The sequence below is a fragment of the Bos indicus genome, chromosome 10 (assembly GCF_029378745.1).
Source record: "Bos indicus isolate NIAB-ARS_2022 breed Sahiwal x Tharparkar chromosome 10, NIAB-ARS_B.indTharparkar_mat_pri_1.0, whole genome shotgun sequence".
Lineage (NCBI taxonomy): Eukaryota > Metazoa > Chordata > Mammalia > Artiodactyla > Bovidae > Bos > Bos indicus.
This window is the reverse complement of record NC_091769.1, coordinates 100,960,550-100,982,838: the sequence shown is the minus strand read 5'-3', so window position 1 is coordinate 100,982,838 and position 22,289 is coordinate 100,960,550. Positions and strand designations below refer to the sequence as shown.

General features: G+C 50.1%; 1 protein-coding gene across 9 annotated transcripts in view; it reads left to right on the top strand.

Moving 5' to 3' along the window:
* The window catches only part of FOXN3 (forkhead box N3), a 452,985-nt gene that overhangs the window by 41,067 nt on the left and 389,629 nt on the right, over positions 1–22,289 (top strand). Inside the window, exon 1 of one of the 9 annotated variants that reach the window (XM_070796762.1) lies at positions 1,637–4,658. The exons of the other annotated variants lie outside the window; for them this stretch is intronic. The gene's annotated coding sequence lies outside the window, so the exon portion shown is untranslated. Of the gene's footprint in view, positions 1–1,636; positions 4,659–22,289 lie in introns of those variants that run through there. 9 annotated transcript variants of the gene reach the window in all.

Genomic DNA, 22,289 nt, shown 5'->3' with positions numbered 1-22,289 from the left:
AGTGTGCCGAGTGGCCACGGAGAGGTCACTGGAGAGCTGCGTGCTGCAGCCCATGGGGTCGAAAAGGGCCGACTCTGTGTGAGTTGACATGACTTAGCAACTGAGCACACCACACAATCCAGGTGGCTAAAGTCGTTCCCCAATTTGCAATTTCTAGAAACAGTTGCTTTTAGGTTGCTGACTGTGATGATGGATTGGCCATAAAGTCTGCTTCCTCCGAGGACGTGTCACTTCATGTGTATGACATCTCCTATCACGGTGAGGCTCAGTACCAGAGTCGTGAACTCAAGTTGAGATCAAAAGACCTGGGTTTAGACCCTCCTCAGCCATCCCAGGAGAAGGCGATGGCACCCCACTCCAGTACTCTTGCCTGGAAAATCCCATGGATGGAGGAGCCTGGTGGGCTGCAGTCCATGAGGTCGCTGAGGGTCGGACATGACTGAGCGACTTCACTTTCACTTTCATCTATTGGAGAAAGAAATGGCAACCCACTCCAGTGTTCTTGCCTGGAGAATCCCAGGGACGGGGAAGCCTGGTGGGCTGCCGTCTATGGGGTCGCACAGAGTCGGACATGACTGAAGCGACTTAGCAGCAGCAGCAGCCATCCCGTGACTGTACGATCTTGGGCCGTCGGTCCCTTTACAAGCCCGTTTCTTTGTCTGTAAAATGGGGACGACATTCACTCTACATCGTGGGACGAGCTGCAGGGGCTCTGTGTTTCAGCTCCTCCCCCAGCTGTGCTTTGCCCCGCTTGGGTGGAGCAGGTGTGAAGCCTAGACCGAATTGTAGGATGTGAAATGGGCCGCAGCCATGGTGGGCAAGATCACTGCGCCTTAGAAATTACCGGGTGACTCCAAGTGTTTCGCCTCATTCTCACGCCCTGGTGAGTAATCCTTCAGGTTGCTGGATAGGCTGAGCTCCTGATAAAGTCAAATTTTGATTCCCTGCTAGGCCCTTGTTCCTGTGACTCGTTCGATGGTTGGTAAAGTGAAGGAGGTGGGGTGAGGGGAAGAGGCAGACCTTCCTGGGTCCCGAGTTGTAATAGCATCCACCCCAGTGGTGGGGCTAGTGGTAAAGAACCCGCCTGCCAGTGCAGGTAGACGTAAGGGACACGGGTTCGACCCCTGGGTTGGGGGCATCCCCTGGAGGAGGGCACGGCGCCCGCTCCGGTATTCTTGCCTGGAGAATCCTGTGGACAGAGGAGCCTGGCAGGCGGCAGCCCGTGGGGTCACACAGAGTCTGGCCCGACTGCAGAGACTCAGTGCACGAGCGCAGCTCCTGTCCGCTGCTGGTGATGGTGCTGCCCTGTGGGTGTGAGTCTGAGGCTGTGTGTGTGCTGTGTGGGCTCAGTTGTGTCCCCAGCTCTTTGTGACCCTGTGGACTGCAGCCTGCCAGACTCCCCTGCCCGTGGCGTTTTCCAGGGAAGAATACGAGAGTGGTTGTCATTCCCTTCTCCAGGGACTCTTCTGGACCCAGAGATGGAACCTGTGTCTTCCACGTCGACCTGCCTTGGCAGGCGGGCTCTTCACCACTGTGCCACCTGGGAAGCCATGTCGGCACAGATGCTACGTGGATAACTGCCTCCTTCTGTGGTCTGTAAGTGTCTTACAGGCGGGTACTGTGTTTTAAATTTTAGCTCTGAACCTCCATTGACTCGAACACTATCTGCCTCGACATACGTATGTTGAATTGATTTGTCATGACCAGGGTTTCCTGGCAGCACCAAGGTTTCTTGGAGGTTGACTCTCGATGTTTACTGCGTGTCTAGAGAGTAGCCACGCGTCTGTAAAATGCTCAGTGTCAGAACACAGCCATCTGGTGGAGGAATTCCCTTCCCCGAGGAGACAGAGGGCTTCCCTCGTAGCTCAGTTGGTAAAGAATCTGCCTGCAGTGCAGGAGACCCGGGTTCGATCCCTGGAGAAGGAAATGGCAACCCGCTGCAGTATCCTTGCCTGGGAAATCTCATGGACAGAGGGGCCTGGTGGGCTGCAGTCCATGTGGCTGCAAAGAGTTGGGCACAACTGAGCGACTAACACTTACTCAGGAGACAGAAGAAGGCAGGCCAGGCTACAGGTGTGCAGAGCTGGGCCAAAGTCAGCCCGCTGCTCACTCAGGGTGACCACGCCTTTCCATCTCTGCTGTTCTTTCCCTGACTCTGAGGCTCCACCCACTCCTCACCTCCATTGCTTTTGCTCCGTTGCTGCCCTCGGATAATCTGGATCAGACTGTGGGAACTGAAAAGGAAGACTGATGTACAGCTCAACTTAAAGGTTTTCCTCGAAGGGGCGAACCATCCATGATCCAAGACATGTGTAAGCTTTCTTTCCTTTGGCTGCTTGGTTCAATATCTTCTTAAAAAGTTAATTAATTTTTATTGCTGTATAGTTGCTTCACAATGTTATGTGAGCTTTGACATGAGTCAACACTTACATTTATGTATACGGTCCTGGTGGTGGTCGTGTAGTCACTAAGTTGTATCCAACTCTTGTGATCTCATGGACTGTAGCCCTCCAGGCTCCTCTGTCCATGGGATTCTCCAGGCGAGAAGACTGGAGTGGGTAGCCATTCCCTTCTCCAGGGGATCTTCCCGACCCAGGGATCAAACCTGCGTCTCCTGCATCGCAGGCAGATTCTTTACCATCTGAGCCACCAGGGAAGCCATATGTTACTTATCTCTTCCTGGGAAATGAATAACAAACACTCGTTTCCTTCATTTAAACAAATGTTGAATCTCTGATTTGTGCCAGGCTTCGTGCTACTTGTTAGGGTTGTAGCCGTAAAAAGGACAGAGGAGGCCTCTGCTTGCGAGGACTGTGTGTGTAATTAACAAGCACATAGACAGGCGAACAGCTGCCAGTTGTGAGAAGCTGTGGAGGACGTGAATGTTAGGGGTCAGCTCCGGGGAGGCTGTCCCCGCACCGTCATCACAGGACACTGCTATCCTTTCTTCTGCATTACTAAAATCTCTCTGTGTGTTTCCTTCTGGCTGTGCTGAGTCTTCCCTGCTGCGCTCTCCAGTTGCGCAGAACCGGGGCTCCTGCCTGTGGGCTGCTCACTGCGCTGGCTTTTCCTGCCGTGGCGCGCGGGCTCCAGGGTGCAGGGCTTCTGCTGCCTCCTTTCCGCTCTTGGGCGCCAGACGGCAGACTCAGTGGCTGTGGTACGCAGGCCTCGTTGCTGCACCGCCCTGTGGGATCTTCCCAGGCCAGGGATCAAACCCATGTGCCCGGCACTGCCAGGCAGGTTCTTAACCATGGGACCACCACGGGCTTCCCCCTTACAGAACCTTAAAATCCAGAAGGAGGCGCTTATTACGCTAATGGTGGAAAGAAGAGCTTCCAGGCGGAGGGTGCAGCGTAAGCCAAGACCCCAAGGGCGACGAAGGGGTCCTGGCTCGTTTGTGGAATTGCAGCAGCAGGAATGTGTGGGGGAGCAGGGCCCGGTGGAGGCCCTGGAGCTGATCTGCTTTGGGGAGGGGTGCTGGGTTTATTTATGGGAAACCTTGGGCTAGGGTTAGTCCTGGAGGCCAAGTGAGTGATGCCCCTGGGCTCCACGGGATCAAGTGAAGATGAAGATAACATTCTGGTGCATTGCATGGAAATGGGAGGGACAAGGAGGTCTTTGGATGCTGACAGAATCTCGGAGGTGGAATTTACTAAGATGAGAGATATTTGGGGGGGGTGGAAGGACAGATTCGGGGGAGCAGTCTTAAGTTCCGCTTCGGAATGAGGTGCGCCGGTGGCCCAGGTGCCTCTGGAGCTGAAGAGCATGAGCTGGGGGAGCCTTTCTTGCTTGTGAATCATCCATACCATGCTCTGAAGAACGACCAGCCTGCTTGCTTGCATGGAACTCTTTCCCGGATACCACTCTGTACCTGGGTTTACACCACGTCACCCCTTCGGCAAACGCTCACAGGAGGTGCTCGGTAAATATCTGCTGATGGCTGTCTGTGCCGAGCATCCTCAGCTCGTTCAGAGCTCGACTCTGAAGCAGGAACTCTGGGTAAAGGGGAAGAGAGGCAAATGAAGAGGGTTTTTTTTTTGGTGTGTGTGTGTGTGGTGGTGATGATGAAATGGCTATTTTTCTAAAAAGAGACGTCAGCTGAGTGGCGAGGATGAAGTGAAAGCGAAACTGGCTTGAGGGACACATCTAGACATCTGGTCCCTGTCCGCTGTCTCTTGTCCTCCAGACTCAGCGTCTCGGGTCGGCTTGAGTCTCTAGACTCCGAGGGTAGCGGCCAAGGAAAGGGAGTCAGGGTCCCACCTGCACGCCCGTCTTCCCTTCCTTTTTCTGTCTGTCCTTTTTCCTCCCTGCTCTTCTATTCCCACCTTAGAGAAGAAAAGGCGAAGTTTCCTGGAGGGAAGGGGAGGAGGAGAGTGAAGCTGAGAGCTCCACTCGGAGGTCACAGGCCTGGGGATGCCGTTTGGACCATGTCGCCGCAGTCACACACGAACCTGAATGAGTCATGAGTGTCTCACGCCCTGAAAACCAGCAGGACGTCCATTTTCACCGCATTGTCTCAGTGTTCCGGAAGATTGAAGCTGGTGATAGCAGTACCTCTTCTTAACTCAAAAGTGCGTTTCCGTGACCTGTCCCGTCTCCCCAGCTGGTGATTTTTGACAAAGCAAACTAGTGAGGGTGGCGTCTTGCGATTTTAAAAGGTAAGCATTTGTTGCATTTTAAAAAACATATGTTATTTCTTCCCTGTAGGAAAGTAAAGAAATCTGTGATAAAATAATAATTAAATGCTGACAGTGCTAAATTTCTACCCAGCGTGAGCTGGCAGCAGTTTCATACCAAAACATTAGGTCATTGGGAGAGGAAAAAATCTGATTAAATACCTCTGTAGGCTTTTCTGATTAGCTGTTCTTAAAATGAGTCCATGACAGTAATGAAAGGGTGTGATTTGACAGCCGCAATTTACTCTTGGAAAAAAAAGGTAAAGTGGAATGGTGCGTCTGAGTGAGGGTTTTCCAGGGATTTCTTGTTGGTCTCTCCTAGCGGGGTTTGTTTCATAAGCATCAGCTTCTAGCGGTTTTGAGAGCCCCCAGCTGAAAAGCTGATTTGTGTGACTGGATGCGGGTTGAGGGACAGTTTCAGCGCCAGCCTTCCTTTTTCGTTTTTTGTCTTCTGCAGGCAGCAGGTTTCGTATTTCTGGGGTTAAATGACCTTGACACGAGCAGGTTTGGGAAACGCCGTGTGGGTTGTGGAGAGTCTCTTATCCCGTGTATTAACTTTCTGTGTCTGGCAGCTCGCAGTGTCTCTTTGTATTAACTCGCCGTGGCACGAGGGCTGCAGGCCAGGTTTGACGTGAAGGTGCAACGATTATGTGGCATATGGTAAAGGCAGGGACCACCGCCAATCACTCTTTTCCCTTTCTCCTTGACTTCTACTGGTGATGGGAGGGTTCTTGAATTTGCAAGTGTTTTCCTCTTTCAGCCCCATCACGCTCTCACCCTCAGGAGATGCTCGAGCAGAGGATTTTCTTGGCTGGGGTGTGATGGAGCACAGAGTTTCAAACCTGAAAGAGGATGCGATGCTCGCTTAGGTTAAAATGCTCCCTTTCAAAGACAAGGATGCTGGGTGGAGCTCCAGCTGAGGGGTGGCTGCAGACTGGAGCCTGGAACCCTGGTCTCCAGGTGTGCTGGCTTTTCCTTTGCTGTCCTACGTCCCAGAGGCTGTAGTGAAGCCAGTGTATTAGTGCCCTAGGGCTGCTATAACAAAATGTACAATGAAAGTCTCTCAGTCGTGTCCGACTCTTTGCTACCCCACAGACTATACAGCCCATGGAATTCTCCAGGTCAGAATGTTGGAGTGGGTTGCCTTTCCCTCCTCCACGGGATCTTCCCAACCCAGGGATCGAACCCAAGTCTCCCACATTGCAGGTAGATTCTTTACCAGCTGAGCCACAAGGGAAGCCCAAGAATACTGGAGTAGGTAGCCTATCCCTTCTCCAGTGGATCTTCCCAACCCAGGGATCAAACTGGGGTCTCCTGCATTGCAAACTGAATGGCTTTTAACAAATCCTTTTTAATTAAAAAGTGTATGTATTTATTTGGCTGTGCCAGGTCTTAGTCCTGGCACGCGCGATCTTCGCTGCAGCACGTGGGATCTTTAGTTGTGGCAAACTCTCAGTTTGGTCCCTGATGAGGGATCAAACCTGGGCCCCCTGCGTTAGGAGTGCAGAGTCTTAGCCACTGGACCACCAGGGAGGGAACTTTAATCACCAGGGAAGTGGCTTTAATTAGGGCAACAGAAACTTTTTCTCTCTTATATCCTGGAACCTGGAACTCCGAGATCGAGGTCCTGGCCGCGCTGCGCAGACTGAAGTCTCTGTGGGACCCTCCGGGGCCTCTCTCTAGCTTCTGGTAGCGCTGCCGGTCCTCGGCATTCCCCGGCTGTGGCAACAGAGCTCCAGCCTCTGCCCCCAGCATCGGGTGCCTTTGTCCATGTGTATATCTCTGAGTCTTTTCTCTCCTCATAAGGGCGCCTCTCACACTGGATTTAGGGCCCACCTTACTCCAGCAAAACATCATCTTAAGTAATTGCATCTACGTGTTTCCGAATAAGGTCACGTTCTGAGGTCCTGGGAGTTCGGGCTTCTGCATGGTTTTGGAGGGGACACAGTTCGACACGGAACAGGTGGGTTTGGGCAAGGCTGTCCACGGGAGGGTTTTGGAGCCATCGAAGGGCGATGGGTCGTTGTCACCTTCAGCTGTACTCTGAGAGCTTGTTCCGTCTTGATGCCTTTCCTGTTGAGTGCAGGAACCCGAGTCTTCTCCGTTTATTATTAATGAGGGTGATATGTAGTTTCACTTTTTAGCAGGGAGTGAGAGCGTGTGAGTCAACCCGAGGATTAGCCACAGAAAAAGGATAAAGTTAGAAACAATTCAAAGACGAGATTTGAGCTGCAGACATTATTATGGAGATGCTCTGGGTTCTTTTTCCGTCTCATTAAAGTCCTTCAGTTCGGAGAGTTGGTTCTATTTATTCTTATGCGTGCATGCGTGCTCAGTCGCTCAGTCGTATACTAGTTCTATATTTATTTATAATTTAGAATAATTATAATTTAGAATATACAGTAATTTATTCTATATTACTTATTCTGTAATTTATTCAGCAGTCACAATTATCCTACTTGTCTCCTTAAATATTATTTTTTTCATTCTCCCCTAACTCTAAATTTAGGGTTCCCTCATAGCTCAGTTGGTAAAGAATCCACCTGCAATGCCCAGAGACCCGGGTTCAATTCCTGGGTTGGGAAGATCTGCTGGAGAAGGGATAGAGTACCCACTCCAGTATTCTTGGGCTTCCCTTGTGGCTCAGCTGGTAAAGAATCCGCCTGCAACTCGGGAGACCTGGGTTCGATCCCTGGGTTGGGAAGATTCCCCTGGAGAAGGGAGGATTCCATGGACTGTATAGTCCATGGGGTCACAAAGAGTTGGAGATGACTAAGCAACTTTTACTTTCACTTTTTCGCTCTAAATTCACCTTCTGGAAAGCGTGCACTTTGATTTTATTATTTATTCATTTATTTGGCTGCGTTGCTCTTAGTCGCCACACGCGGGGTCTTTCGTTATGGCAAGCGGGCTTAGTTGTGGCATGTGGGGTCTTATTAATAACCCCCCACCAGGACTGAACCTGTGTCCCCTGCACTGGAAGATGGATGTCTAACCACTGGATCACCAGGGAAAGCGTAACATTTTCCTTCCTTCTGTCCTGTCGCGCAGCAGACGGTCCATCGCGGCGCCCGTTTCCCGCCGTGGCTGTCTCCCTGAGCTCACCCCGCTGAGCCTCTTTCAGGCCACACTGACCCACTGGTTGACCTGCAGACGTCCGTCAGGCCGTCCGCCCTCACACTCCCCTGTGGCTCCTTTGGCCGTGTTCAGCGTCCCTCTGCTCTCCGCCCTTCCGGACACCAGCCGCCCTCGAAGCCCCCATCACCCCTCGTCCGTGGGTACTGCCCGGACAGGAGGTGATCTCCTCCTGAGTGAACACCTGTAGGACTCCTTGTCAGGAGCGCACAGATCGGCCTTTCCTGCTCTCTCACTAGAGGAATCGTGAGTTGGCAGCCACGGGCCCTGCCTCCTAGCGTGGTTCTGCCATTGAGACTTTGTGTGGCCGTGGGGCGTGTCCAGTGCTGCCTGTCTCGTCATGGTTCTGTGAGGAGCAGGTGAGACAGAACCTTAAAGTTATATGAAACTCGTCTATTTCTTTCTTTCTTTTTGGCTGCACTGACTGGGCCCTCACTGTCATGCGTGGGCTCCTCTCCAGGGGTGGGGCCCCGGTTTTTCATGGTGGGGGCTTCTTTCGTTGTGGGGCACGGATGCTAGAACACGTGGGTTCAGTCGTTGGGGCACTCGAGCCTGGTTGTCCCTTGGCATGTCACATCTCCTGGACCAGAGATTGAACCCACATCCCCTGCATTGCAAGGTGGATTCTCACCCACAGGACCACCAGGGAGATCTCACTGTTTAAATAGTAATTACTTAACGCAACTCAGTTTACTCATCTGTCAGTCAGTGAGTTCAGTGGCTCGGTTGTGTCGACTCCTTGCGACCCCATGAACTGCAGCACGCCAGGCCTCCCTGTCCATCACCAACTCCCAGAGTTTACTCAAACTCATGTTCATCAAGTCATGAGAGAGTCATTTCTTAGGCAGGTTGATAAGGAGTCTAGGGGTCCCCAAGGAGAGAGGGGTCTGGAATTCTCAAGGAGGAAGAAAGGACAAACATTTTTCCTTCTCTACATTCCTTAGGATTATATAACAATAATGTATCCTGCCTGAGGACAGTCTCTGGATTAAACCTTCTGTTATCTTAAAATGTAAATTATAGGAGTAGACCTGGTCTTTACAAGGATGTATCCTGCCTGAGGACAGTCTCTGGATTAAACCTTCTGGCTAATTCTGTGATCTTAAAATGTAAATTATGGGAGTAGGTCTGGTGAGGTCTTTACAACCTCCAGACATTCTTTGGATTCACTGGAGAGTATATAACTTCATTGCTAACACTAGCAAGTGGGTACTCTTTCTGCCCCCTTCTGATGCCTATGTCAGAAGCTTTCTCTATCTCCTTTATACTTTAATAAGTCTTTATTACACAAAAGCTCTGAGCGATCAAGCCTCGTCTCTGGCCCTGGATTGAATTCTTCTCTTCCGGGGGCCAAGAATCCTGGTGTCTTCGCGTGATTCAACAACAACCTTTCAGTCATTGATGCCATCCAACCATCTCGTCCTCTGTCATCCCCTTCTCCTCCCGTCTTCAATCTTTCCCAACTTCAGGGTCTTTTCCAATGAGTCAGTTCTTTGCATCAGGTGGCCAAAGGATTGGAGTTTCAGCTTCAGCATCAGTCCTTCCAATGAACATTCAGGACTGATTTCCTTTAGGATTGACTAGTTGGATCTTCTTGCAGTTCAAAGGACTCTCAGGAGTCTTCTACAACCACAGTTCAAAAGCATCAATTCTTTGGCACTCAGCTTTCTTTATGGTCCAATTCTCACATCCATATATGACCACTGGAAAAACCATAGCCTTGACTAGACGGACCTTTGTTGGCAAAGTAATGTCTCTGCTTTTTAATATGCTGTCTAGGTTGGTCATAACTTTCCTTCCAAGGAGTAAGCGTCTTTTAATTTCATGGCTGCAGTCACCATCTGCAGTGATTTTGGAGCCCAAAAAAATAAAGTCTGACACTGTTTGCACTGTTTACCCATTTGTTTGCCTTGAAGTGATGGGACCGGATGCCATGATCTTTGTTTTCTGAATGTTGAGCTTTGAGCCAACTTTTTCACTCTCCTCTTTCACTTTCATCAAGAGGCTCTTTAGTTCCTCTTCACTTTCTGCCGTAAGTGTGGTGTCATATGCATATCTGAGGTTATTGCTATGTCTCCTGGCAATCTTGATTCCAGCTTGTGCTTTATCCAGCTCAGTGTTTCTCATGATGTACTCTGCATAGAAGTTAAATAAGCAGGGTGACAATATACAGCCTTGACGTACTCCTTTCCCAACTTGGAACCAGTCTGTTGTTCTATGTCCAGATCTCACTGTTGCTTCTTGACCTGCGTACAGGTTTCTCTGGAGGCAGGTCAGGTGGTCTGGTATTCCCATGTCTTTAAGAATTTCCCACAGTTTGTTGTGATCTACACAGTCAGAGGCTTTGGCATAGTCAATAAAGCAGAAATAGATGCTTTTTCTGGAACTCTCTTGCTTTATTGATAATCCAACGGATGTTGGCAATTTGATTTCTGGTTCCCCTGCCTTTTCTAAATCCAGCTTGAAAATTTGGAAGTTCACGGTTCACTTACTGTTGAAACCTGGCTTGGAGAATTACTCATCTGTAAAATGGAACTATTAATCAATAGTACTTGGTGAGTATTAATATGCTGAAGCCCATGGGACAGTACCCTGGAGAAGGAAATGGCAACCCACTCCAGTGTTCTTACCTGGAGAATTCCATGGAGGGAGGAGCCTGGTGGACTAGTCCATGGGGTTGCGAAGAGTCAGACGCCACTGAGGGACTAGCGTGTGGGACGGCACCTGACTAGTGGCGGTGGTCACCCTCGCCTCCTCGTGGTCAGTGTCTTTGGATGGGACCGTGGCCCCATGCGGATGCAGGCTGAGCACCTCTTCCTTGCGTGGGATGGAAGCTTGCACCAGACGCTCTAGGAACACTTGCTGGTGGAATCGTGAGCTCCAGTCTCGTCCCTGTGTGCAGTAACATTTACTATTTTTTCTCTCTTTTCCCAAGGCATTAAAATTCCCACTGATCACTCTTGAGCCTGGAAGTTTTTAAATGAATAGAAATCAACTCTCTGACAGCAGTGTTGATTTGGGCTGCAAGCCTAAATTAGTTTGATAGGTGAATCGCTGTGGTAATGCAGATGTCATCATACGAAAGTGGTCCGAATTCATTTTCTTTTGATGCCTCCTCATCAGGATGTAACACAGGCGTGTTCTGAAATGGAACATCCTCTATCAGTTTAATTCAGCGTAGTTTTGACAGCGTCAAGGTTTGTGTAATGTCCTTGTCGTAACCCTTTGAAGACCTTGTTCTACAGACGGGTGGGACAGAACATTTCTGGCATGGCTTTCGGTTCCATGTCTGGTGTAAGGTTACATTCCCGGTCATCTCAGCTGAAGCTGTACCTTCCGTATCCCTGAGCTCACACTCAGGCCTGATTTCAGCCAGAAGGCGCCTGGACCCCCATACCTATTATTTATTACCAGCATCCTTTCCAGTTGGCCTAGGCATGTTGTTCAGTCACTAAGTCATGTCTGATTCTTTGTGACCCCATGAACTGCAGTGTGCCAAGCTTCCCTGTCCTTAACTGTCTCCCGGAGTTTGCCCAAACTCATGTCCATTGAGTCAGTGATGCCATCCAGCCATCTCATCCTCTGTTACCCCCTTCTCCTCCCGCCTTCAATCTTTCCCAGTGTCTGGGTCTTTTCCAATGAGTTGGCTCTTGGCATCAGGAGGCCAAAGTATTGGAGAAGATTCCAGTACCACAGTTTGAAAGCATCAGTTCTTCGGTGCTTAGCCTTCTCACATCCATACATGACCATTGGAAAAACCATAGCTTTGACTAGACAGACCTCTGTAGGCAAAGTGATGTCTCTGCTTTTTAATATGCTGTCTAGGTTGCTCATAGCTTTTCTTCCAAGGAGCAAGCATCCTTTCATTTCATGGCTGCAGTCTAGGCATGGGCATGGTAGGTGTTGCATGATCTAAGTAATCTGGAGCAATCTGTTGGAAATTTCTGAGCTGAGACTGTGTCTGGAGGCCACAGAGCAAAGTTAGGAAGAGGAGCCTGGTTTCCAGCGTTGGCTTGTCTGGCGGTCAGCTGTGTGGTCCTGAGAAAGTTACGGCCTCAGGGCCCTGTGTGGAGCACTTGTCCCGGTGACTGGGCATGCGGGACACATCCAGTAAGTGGTGTAACCGGTTTTCTCTTTCTTTTGAATTTCCTCAGAGATAACAGAACGTAAATCACTTGCAAGCAAGTAATACTTGCTGGGTGGTGTAATTTTGGATCCACAACCATAAGTCGTGATAAAGTAACGAGACTCAGGCTTTTAAACCGGAGCTGGAGTTGCTTCTAAAATCAGTGACAAGTTTGCCGCTGTTCGTGAAGCATAAAGCCCAGGGCTAGAGTTTTGGTGTCCAGAGCGTCTGCATCAGGACTGAGCTGGATGCGTAACTGAGGGGCAGGGCATGGTTGCCCCTCTTTGCCTCCAGTCAAGACAGGCGGGCCGAGGGGTGGCCCCGTTCTTTCTTCTGTGACCCTGGGGAGGCGCGTGGCCACGTCCTGGTCTTGCTGATGCTCATGATGGGCTTGTGCCAGGAAGAGTCTCTGGGCGGACCCTCACTGCCTTGGAGAGACCACCTCTCCCCCAGGGTGTATTTGAACTAGCGTAGCGGCCTCTTTCTCCTCAGAGAGCATCTCTGCTCTTTCCCGACCCCCTCCCTTCGGGGGTGAGGGAACTTGGCTTCCAGACCCGAACTGTACGCAGAAGTTCTGATACGGCGGGTAGAAAGTGACAGTCCTGGCTCTGTTGCTGGTTTTTATCTTATGTCCTCGTTCGTGGCTGTGCCGGCTCTTCGTGGCTGTGTGTGGCCTTTTCTGCAGCTGCAGGAGGCAGGCCCGCTCCGTCGCGGTGAGCGGGCTCTCTGCGGTGGTTCTCTCCTTGCAGAGCGTGGCCTCCTGGACTCGAGTCGTGGTGGGCAGGCTCGGGGCCTGTGGCTCGTGGGTTTAGTCGCTCTGCAGGATGTGCGTCTTCTTGGACCGGGGACTGAAGCTGTGGCCTCCGCGATGCAGGTGGACTGTCAACCCCTGGACCAGAGAAGTCCGTCCTGCGACCTCGTCGTTGCACTTTCTCACCTTTCAGAAGAGCTGTGTCTTCCTCAGGTGCTGAAAGGCCAAGTGGGCGTCTTCAGTGATGGATGGAGAGGTGTTTCGAGGTCAGAGCGGCTGAAGCCTGCTCTGAGGCGAGTAGGTTGCAGGATGCAGCGAGAGTCTCGGAAGGGCGCGAGCACTCAGTTGCACCACCTTGTCCCGTGGCCGCCCTGTCTTCCAGGTGGCTCCCCAGGGCCCGCTTGTGGCCGTGCTGCTTGGCTGGCTTCGCCCCTCGCCCTGATGTTCGCCTCCCCCGAGGGACGGGCGTGCCCGGATCCTCAGACGGAAATGTCGCCTGTGCGGAGTGAAGGACGTCCTTGCAGAGCCCCGTCACCTTGTGCAGCCACGGCCTTGAGTCTTGGTTCTCTTGTGTGTTGTATCCTTGGCTGTCACTCAGTCGTCTCTCACTCTTCTCGAGCCCACTGACCGCAGCCCGCCAGGCTCCTCTGTCTGTGGGATTCTCCAGGCAAGAACACTGCAGTGGGTTGCCATGCCCTCCTCCAGGGGATCTTCCCCACCCAGGGATCGAACTCGCGTCTCTTATGTCTCCTGTACTGGCAGGCGGGTTTTTTCTCACGAGTGCCACCTGCGAAGCCCAAGCTGGCTGTCTTTATCGGTTCCCTAACCTGGGCACACCCCTGTCTCTGAGCCTGAGCCTTCCGGCTTGCCTGGCCCTGTCTAGACCCTCCCCCCGGGATCAGCCCAATAGAGGGGCTCTGCTCACCTCCACCCACCCTGCCCCTCAGCTTTGAGCTCCTGGCTCACTCAGCTTATTTTCTTTCTTCCCACTGCCTCTTCCCTGCACTAACTCACTTGTTCTCTGCCCTCTGTGCTTTGTACACGTGGAGATAATTCATGCAGGTTTTAGCCGTATGTTCCTGGCCAAGGTAGACAGAGAGAAAACGATGTCTGTAGAAGGATGAGCAAGTCTGTCCTTCTTGTCCCATCAGTCACGACACGTGGTGAATTTTTACATCTGAAACTGCACAGCCCGGCCAGAACCCAGGCTTGAGACCTGAACCCACTGCCCATTAATCGAGACCACACACCTGGTCTCAGCTCTTAGTGAAGCTCAGGTTCTTTGTGTCTCACTGCAGGAAGAATTCCGTGAGAGACAAAGTGTTCAGTAAGAAGGTGGTTTATTTAGAGAGGTCCATCTTCCAGAGACAGATACAGTCGGTCTCAAAAGGCGAGAAGAGCTTTGGGATGAACATGCTGAGATGGACAGAGCGTGGTCTATCAGAAGGCGAGAGGCCTCGATATACAGTGTGCTTAGTTTTGACGGGCTGGATAATTTCATAGGCTAAGGAGTGGGATTATTAGTCCAACTTTTAGGGGGAAGGTCTCCAGGAAACTGGGCTGCCACCTACACCTTGGCCCCTTAAGGTCGGCCTCAGAACCGTCATGGTGCTGGTGGCTGCGTCGTTTAGATGCTAATGCATCAGGTGGGACTCAAGGACTCAAGGTGCCCTAGAAGTCGCATCCTCTGCCATCGTGGACCCAGTAGGCTCTAGCCAGTTTCGTCACGTACACAGGGCTGTCAAAGCTTCCATGATGGCTCAGTTAGTAAAGAATCCACCTGCAGTGCAGGAGACCCTGGTTCGATCCTTGGGTTGGGAAGATCCCCTGGAGGAGGAAATGGCAACCCACTCCAGTATCCTTGCCTGGAGAATCCCATGGACAGAGGAGCCGGGCGGACTACAGTCCAGGGGGTCGCAAAGAGACGGACTCGACTGAGGGGACTGAGCACGCGTGCAGGAGTATGTGATTCCTTTAAAGGTGGCGCCCTGTCCCCTTCTTCCTGACAGTGAAAGTCTCTCAGTCGAGTCTGACTCTTCGCAACCCATGAACTGTAGCCCACCAGGCTCCTCTGTCCATGGAATTTTCTAGGCAAAAATATTGGAGTGGGTTGCCAATTCCCTTCTCCAGGGGCTCTTCCAGACCCAGGGATTGAATCCGGTCTCCTGCTTTGCAGGCAGATTCTTTACCGTCTGCGCCACCAGGGAAGTCCAATAGGAGGGAACGCCTTCCCTCCTATTTCACATCTTTAACGTTCCTCCATCTTAATTTTTAAATTTTAAAATAATTTTGTCTGTTGACTGAAAAGACACACACACTGAGAGTTGCAGGTTAAGTTTTATTTGGGGCAAAATGAGGACTGCAGCCTGGGAGGCAGCCCCTCAGATGCTCTGGGAGAGCTCCATAGCGGCAGGGGGGAAGGTCAAGATATAGGATGTAGGTGAAGGGGAGTTCAGTGCAATCGAGGACTCATTTTACAAAAGGTTTTCTGCCGGTCACGAGGAGCTGACATCACCGGGTAGGGATTTAGTGGTTCTTTAGATATGAGGAGATGCAAGGACTAGGATCATGAAATCAGTTCCTGGAAATACCTTAACTGTCTGAAGACCTGCTCCACCAGTTTCCCTGGAGCACAGAGTGCCTCACCGTCCACCTGAGCACCCCTCAGGGGGTGTTGAAGGTTGGCAGCTGCAGCAGCTCAGGGTTCAGCCTGCAGAGATGGATGAAGAATGCCCTTATTGTTATTCACTCGCTGGCAGATACTCTCGGCAAGTGCCAGTTTGTGGTTGACATGTCTGTACTTGCTGTTTTTGCCTTGCGTTTTGGCTTTAGTACCTAACTTCTGCATAATATGAGCTCACCTGTTGCGTGATGTTAAGCACCTCCTCCGTGCAGTGGAATCTCTGCCTTCAGCACCGGCCCCGCCCCAGTGGGTGGCTCTAATGCTGCAGACCTGCTGGGAGGCCTGCTGTAACCGGCCAGCCAGGCGTAGTCGGGCTGGAGGGCGGAACACGGGTAGCTCTCAGGTCCTGCTGGCTGAAGCCAGGGGTGGCGCCCCTCAAAGTGGTTTCGCCTCTCTGAGAATGGCCCACCTTTCAGGTGTTCAGCAGACTGCACCTCTCAGCCTCCTCCTCATGTGTGGGCCCGGGGCTCCAGCATGCGCCAGGGCATTTCTGCATAATCCGGACTTGCTTGGTCTCCCAGAATTTTTCCAAAGGGTGAATACTAACCTTTTACTAAGAGTGGAAATTAGGGGGAGAGTTCTGTGGAAAGGGCTGCCTTTGAAGGGAATAGATGAGCTGAAGTGTTAGCCGCTCCGTTGTGTCTGACTCTCTGCGACCCCATGGACTGTGGCCTGGCCGGGCTCCTCTGTCCCTGGATTCTCCAGGCCAGAAGACTGGAGTGGGTCTCCGTAACTGAATTAGAGGATGAAATGGATGCCTTTCACTGAAGGCATCAGCTCAGATTTGTGAAACGCCACTCATCATACGTTCTGGCCACTGGCCTTGCAGACGGTTGAGACCTTGGGTGACAATCTCGAGAGTTTCGGATGGAAGCCCTGTGTGGTGCAAGAGTGCCTGCCCGCCACGCTCCCCGCCTGCCCCAGCCCAGCCTGAACCTCCGCAGGGCCCACCGAGCCCTTTCCTGCCCCTCAGGGTCCGGTGGCAGCCACCAGGCCCTCAGAGGCAGCTCTGATTGTGTTTTTCCTCTTTCTGCTTTTGTCCCCATCGCTAACAGCTCTGGATTCCCCTGCCCAACTGCCCACCCCCCCGCCCTGCAAGACAGGGCAGAAGAAGGTTTTCCAGCTTTTAGGTCCTTCCTGTCTCTTTCCCCAAATTAGCTGGTTATCTTCTACCCCTGAGCCCCTTTCTGGTAGACCAGAGACCAGCTGCCCAAGGAGAGGCTAGAGGATACTTGGCAATCAGTATTCCGGGTTGAACCCAGAAGCATTCCTTGTCAATAGCACCAGATTGACCAGCCCCTGTGACTCGTGACCTTCTCCTCCTCTGTCCTCAGAGGGCTATAGGAGTTTGTGTCCTGATTCTGCCCCCTGAACATTCAACATGGGAGGTCCTCTCTGGGTCCCCCTCTTTGGGGGAGGGTGCATCAGTCCTCCTCTGTCTCTCCTCCACCTGGTACTCAGCCCTTCCAGGGTGCTGATAACAGGCTGAAGTGCAAGAGTCAGTGCTTGTCTCGGCTTTTGGCTGAACGACAGAATGAGAACAAGTACAGTTTTAGTTTCTCCTGTTGCTGTACAACGAAAACTGGCCAGGTACATAGAAAATGCAAAGTTATCAGTAGGAAAAAAGAGACTTATTTTCTTTTTTCATCCTTTCTGCAATCTAAAAGGCATCTTAGTGTAGTTAACACCCACAGGAATGCACGCACAAATCGTTCGACTGAAAGGTAAGCTACACAAATTCTAGTCTTGGCTGTAAACCTCCGGTGAGCTCTTTGGTCAGACCTTCAGACAATCAAAACCTTGGCTTCCCTGCCTATAAAATGGGAGTAACATCTTTATGCGTCCTTACCAGCTTATTGCAATTATTTTTTAGTGTTTTTTTAAAAACTGTATTGCTGTGTAGTTGGTTTACGGTGCTGTGTTGTTAATAGTCTTAGGTGTGCAGCAAAATGAGTCAGATTCGTGTCCCACGTAGGTCACTGCAGAGCGTTGAGTAGAGCTCCCTGTGCTAGACAGAGGTTCTTAACAGTTCTCTAGTTTTTATGTAGTACTATGTAGACGTCAATCCCAATCTCCCAGTTTATCCCCTCCCCTTATCCCGATAGCCATGAGTATGTAATCTACATATGTAATTCTCTTTCTGTTTTTGAGATAAGTTCATTTATACCCGCTTTTTTTTTTTTTAGATTCCACATATAAACAATATCATAGGACATTTGTCTGTCTCTGTCTGACTGTCTTCACTTAGTATGATAATCTCTGCGTGCATCCATGTTGCTGCAAATGGCATTATTTTGTTCTTTTTTATGGCTGAGTAATATTCCCTTGTATATAGGTACCGTATCTTCTTTATGCATTCCTCTGTTGATGGGCAGTTATAAAATTAGACAATATACGAATGGGCTTAAAGAGCTACAAAGAACTGTACAAAAGACCAGTGTGGATATTATCTGCTAGAGAGGCTGCCTTTGATGAAAAAAAAAAGTGACAAATTCTCTTAAGATATGAACATGCAGTTGACAAGGAAGAAAATAAATGGGTCTTAAAGATATGAATTGATGCTTTTGAACTCTGGTGTTGGAGAAGACTCTTGAGAGTCCCTTGGACTGCAAGGAGATCCAACCAGTCCATTCTGAAGGAGATCAGCCCTGGGATTGCTTTGGAAGGAATGATGCTAAAGCTGAAACTCCAGTCCTTTGGCCACCTCATGCGAAGAGTTGACTCATTGGAAAAGACTCTGATGCTGGGAGGGATTGGGGGCTGGAGGAGAAGGGGACGACAGAGGATGAGATGGCTGGATGGCATCACTGACTCGATGGACGTGAGTTTAGGTGAACTCCGGGAGTTGGTGATGGACAGGGAGGCCTGGCGTGCTGCGATTCATGGGGTCACAAAGAGTCGGACACAACTGAGCGACTGATCTAAAGATATGAAAAGATCCTCACCCTCCCTGCTGATAAGAGAAATAGAAACTAAAACTTTAGGAGATCATGTTTACTTGTCAGGGTCTCTCTCCCTTTAGTTTCTCAGTCCTGTCTGACTCTTGCGACACCATTGACTGTAGCCTGCCAAGCTCCTCTGTCCATGGGATTCTCCAGGCAAGAATACTGGAGCGGGTAGCCACTTCCTTCTCCAGGGAATCTTCTCCACCCAGGAATCAAACCCGGCTCTCCTGCATTGCAGGCAGATTCTTTACCAACTGAGCTATGAGGGAAGCCCCACTTGTCAGGTTGGTGAAGTTCAAAACAGCTAGTAGTGCTGTGTGTTAGCCAAGGTGAGGAGCAGACTCACATTGCTGGGGGCGGGGGTGGTGTAAGAATTGATACAGTTGCTAGAGAAAGACACGCTGGTAACGTTAGCTGAAATGAAGATGCGTAATTTGGGGCAAGCAGTTCATTTCTTGCAATTTATCTGACAAATGAGCTTGCCCTTGTGCAAAATAAGGCATCTCTGTATTTACTGATTGGGAATGACTTTGAAGATATTTTAAGTGAAAAATGCCAAGTACGGTTTACAAAAAACAGTTTTTGTTTTTTTCTCGTCTTTTAACAAAGAAAAGAACTGCTGATATTTGCATAGATTATGTCTGAAAGGATACACCAGATTTAGATCATTGTTTTAGGGTTTTTTTCTTTCTTTTCTTTGCCTCCCTCACCTCCAACTCTGGTAGTCATTGCTGTTTTCTGTTTGTTTACTGCGCAGGAGTAGAATTGGGTGGCTGGCGACAGGGGTGATAAGATTACTTACTTCTCACTCACTGCATATCCTTTCTAACCTTTTGAATTTTGTCCGTATGCAGCCATTACCAATTTTTTTTTAATTGAAACAGAACGGAAGTAAAGAAAAGGAGTGAACAACAAGCATTCTAGGTGGAACCCCGACTCTGTTTCCTTCTTGCTAAAACAAAGCAACAAAAAACGAAAGGAAGAAAGTCCCCGAAGAGCAATCGCTCAGGTTTTTTTGTTTTGCTTTCTCCTGCCCTTTTCCATGCTTGACTTTCATATGCCTCTCTGAGAGTATTTTCCTTCCACTCTTTGGGAAGCTAACTTGAGCTGGCTCCTTACAACTGCAAAAAGAGACTTTATTTCATGATTCTAATGAACCAAACGATCGTGTCTGTGCTCTCCCCTTGATCTGCCAATCTTTATTTCTAAGATCTGAGTAACCCTTGAAAAGTTGTGAGCATCAAACCTAACCTAGATATTCATTTTCCCTGACTTCCCAATGAGCAATGGCATTGGCTAGAAAGGACCCTTGGGGCCTGCCACCCAGGGGATTCATCTCCAGGGTAATTAAATAGCTGTTCAGGGGCTGCGGATCCTAATTGGGTATTGAACATCTTGTTAGGAGACGTTCTGCGTTTCTGCTTTATTAGGAATTGCAAGTTGTGTATTTGGGGATTATACCTCCTGTGTTCTGCTTTCTTTATTTTTACATATTATTTAAGGAAAGGGTCCTTAATTGGGCTTGTCTTTTAACTTGATTAACCCACAACCACTGCTTTGCAGAGCTCTTCTTTATCAAATTGTCCCCGTTGTGTGATTATGGGGAGCTCTGTGTCTTCATTGCTGTGAAGGCCGGACGGAGCCCTCTGGACCAGGTGGGGTCTCTTGAAGGTTTTCAAGTGAGGAAACCCTCCATGAGCCCTTGCCAAAGGGGGTGTTCGAAAGAGCCCCTTCGCGTTGACCTCCCGTCGCCTTCAACGAGGAGAAATCAGCACAGCCCACGTGACGATGCCCTTCAGGCCCCAGTGAAGAGCTTGTTTTATTGTGTATGTTGGAGTTAAAGGCTATCTTCAACTAGGGGTCGCGTTTACATTTCCACTGTGAACTAAAGCCGCCTGCCTGTTGGAGCGGGTTCGCCTCGTCTATGCACTATTCGTGCCTTTAAGTCAGAGGGAGCTTGATGTGGTGCCACATGTGTGAACTGCACGCCTCTGCGTGCTGGTAGGGACTCGGGTTCGGCTAATATTTTCACAGGCCTTTCCAGCAATCCTTATAGCCTCACTTAAGCAAACAAATAGTTATATCCTTTACAAAACAACGGAGCACACAATTCAGAGTGGTTTTTCAGATGCTCTTTACAATGATTGGCCCAAGGCCTATCCTAACATCATGTACTATGGAAGCAGCTCTGAGTTCTTTGAAGAAGAAAGATAAATCTCGAGGCCACAGATTTCCTTCTGTTTTCCTTCAAGTGGTTGGCTCCAGTTCAGTAATTAGTTTTACGTAGCTTAGAAAGTCATGAAAATGTGTAGACATTGTTACCTTTCCGTAGGTGACTATTATTACAAGGTTCCCAGTCTCTGTGGATTTCCAGCTTTTTGGAGTCTTTGCAAAAGAACTTTTGCCATGGCATGAGATTAAAACAAAAGCAGAGGAACCAGATAGCTTTGGCAAGAGAAGATTCTGATGTCCAAGACTGAGTCATGGGCAAGGCCCTACACACGGAGTGTACCCCAAGGCAGCAGCTATCTGGCAGAAAGGAAAAAGAAAATGTTGGAGTGGGAGTCACCGGGCCTTTATTCTATGCGCGTGTCTTGAGTAGGGCTTCCCTGTAGCTCAGACGGTAGAGAATCCGCCTGCAATGCAGGAGACCCGGGTTCGATCCCTGGGTTGGGAAGATCCTCTGGAGAAGGGAACGGCAACCCACTGCAGTATTCTTTCCTGGAGAATTCCATGGACAGAGGAGCCTAGAGGGCTACAGTCCATGGGGTTGCAAAGAGTTGGGCACGACTGAGCAGCTAACACTACGACTACTGCCACTGAGTACTCGTGACACCCTCAGCACTGTGCCAGCTGCGCACACGCTGTGCGGAGACGGAGTGGTCGGCCAGACCGAGGGACCCACCGTGCGTGCGTGCCGCGCACTAGGTCACTTCAGTCGTGTCCAACCCTTTGCGACCCCATGGACTATAGCCTGCCAGACTCCTCTGTCCATGGGGGAAGCTGGAGGGGCCCTTTTGTTTGAAGGGCGGTGGCGGAGATGGGTTGCAGAGATGTGGCGATGTCAGTAAGGAGGGCTGGTATTGGTAGGGCAGGTTGGACCAGAAATGGGTTAGTAGGAGGGTGGCAGCATCAGAACCTACTCTGCTTCTGTGGCTTTGATGTGAGTTTCACAAAACTGATCCGAATGGTTCAGAAGACTAAGAACAAAGGAGATTAACCCCAGAAAGTCAGATCTATAACTCTTGACCCCCTTAGCACAATGAGGTGCCCCCTATGAAGGATGTTTTCCCCTACCTCACGATCCCAAAAAGGCAAAAAATTGCCTCTTTTGCCTCCTGCCGCAGTGAAAATATTTCTACAATTCTTGGTAAGTAAATGGAGTCTTAGAGCTTAAACCTCTGCCCCGGGCAAGGAACCAAAGGATGTCATTGTGCATAACTTCAAAGGCTGATAAGATGTTTAAGGTCGCTGCTCTCTGAAAGAGTTTCTTTCTTTTAAGGCCAGCCAGAAACATTCTTGTGCACGTCCCATTATTCCAACGAGAATCGTTTCCTCAGTGTGTGGAGACGCTCGTGTTTTTTCTATTTGCTTGCTTCTACCCCACAGAATATATTCTCTCTCTGCCCGACAATTGTTGCATTGTGTTTGGATGATGGATGTCCAGTAAGCATGATATTAAAGCACTACCTTTTCTGTATGGAGGAATCAAAGTCACAGTGGTTCTGCCACACGATTTCTGTGTTTGCGAGAAGCAGTCGCCCCAGGACTTGGGGCTTCTTGAAATTTGGGGAATTATGACTGGTGTGGGATAGGCTGGTGGAAGATATGTGAGCTGCTTTCTCACTATCTCTGATTATCCCGCATTTAAAGCCTCTCGGTGCAGACGGCACAGGTGATGTTCGGAGCCTCCGTTTGTCAAGGACACGTCTCTCGAACTTTTCCGTTTTTCCCTGAGCAACGTAGAACGTGC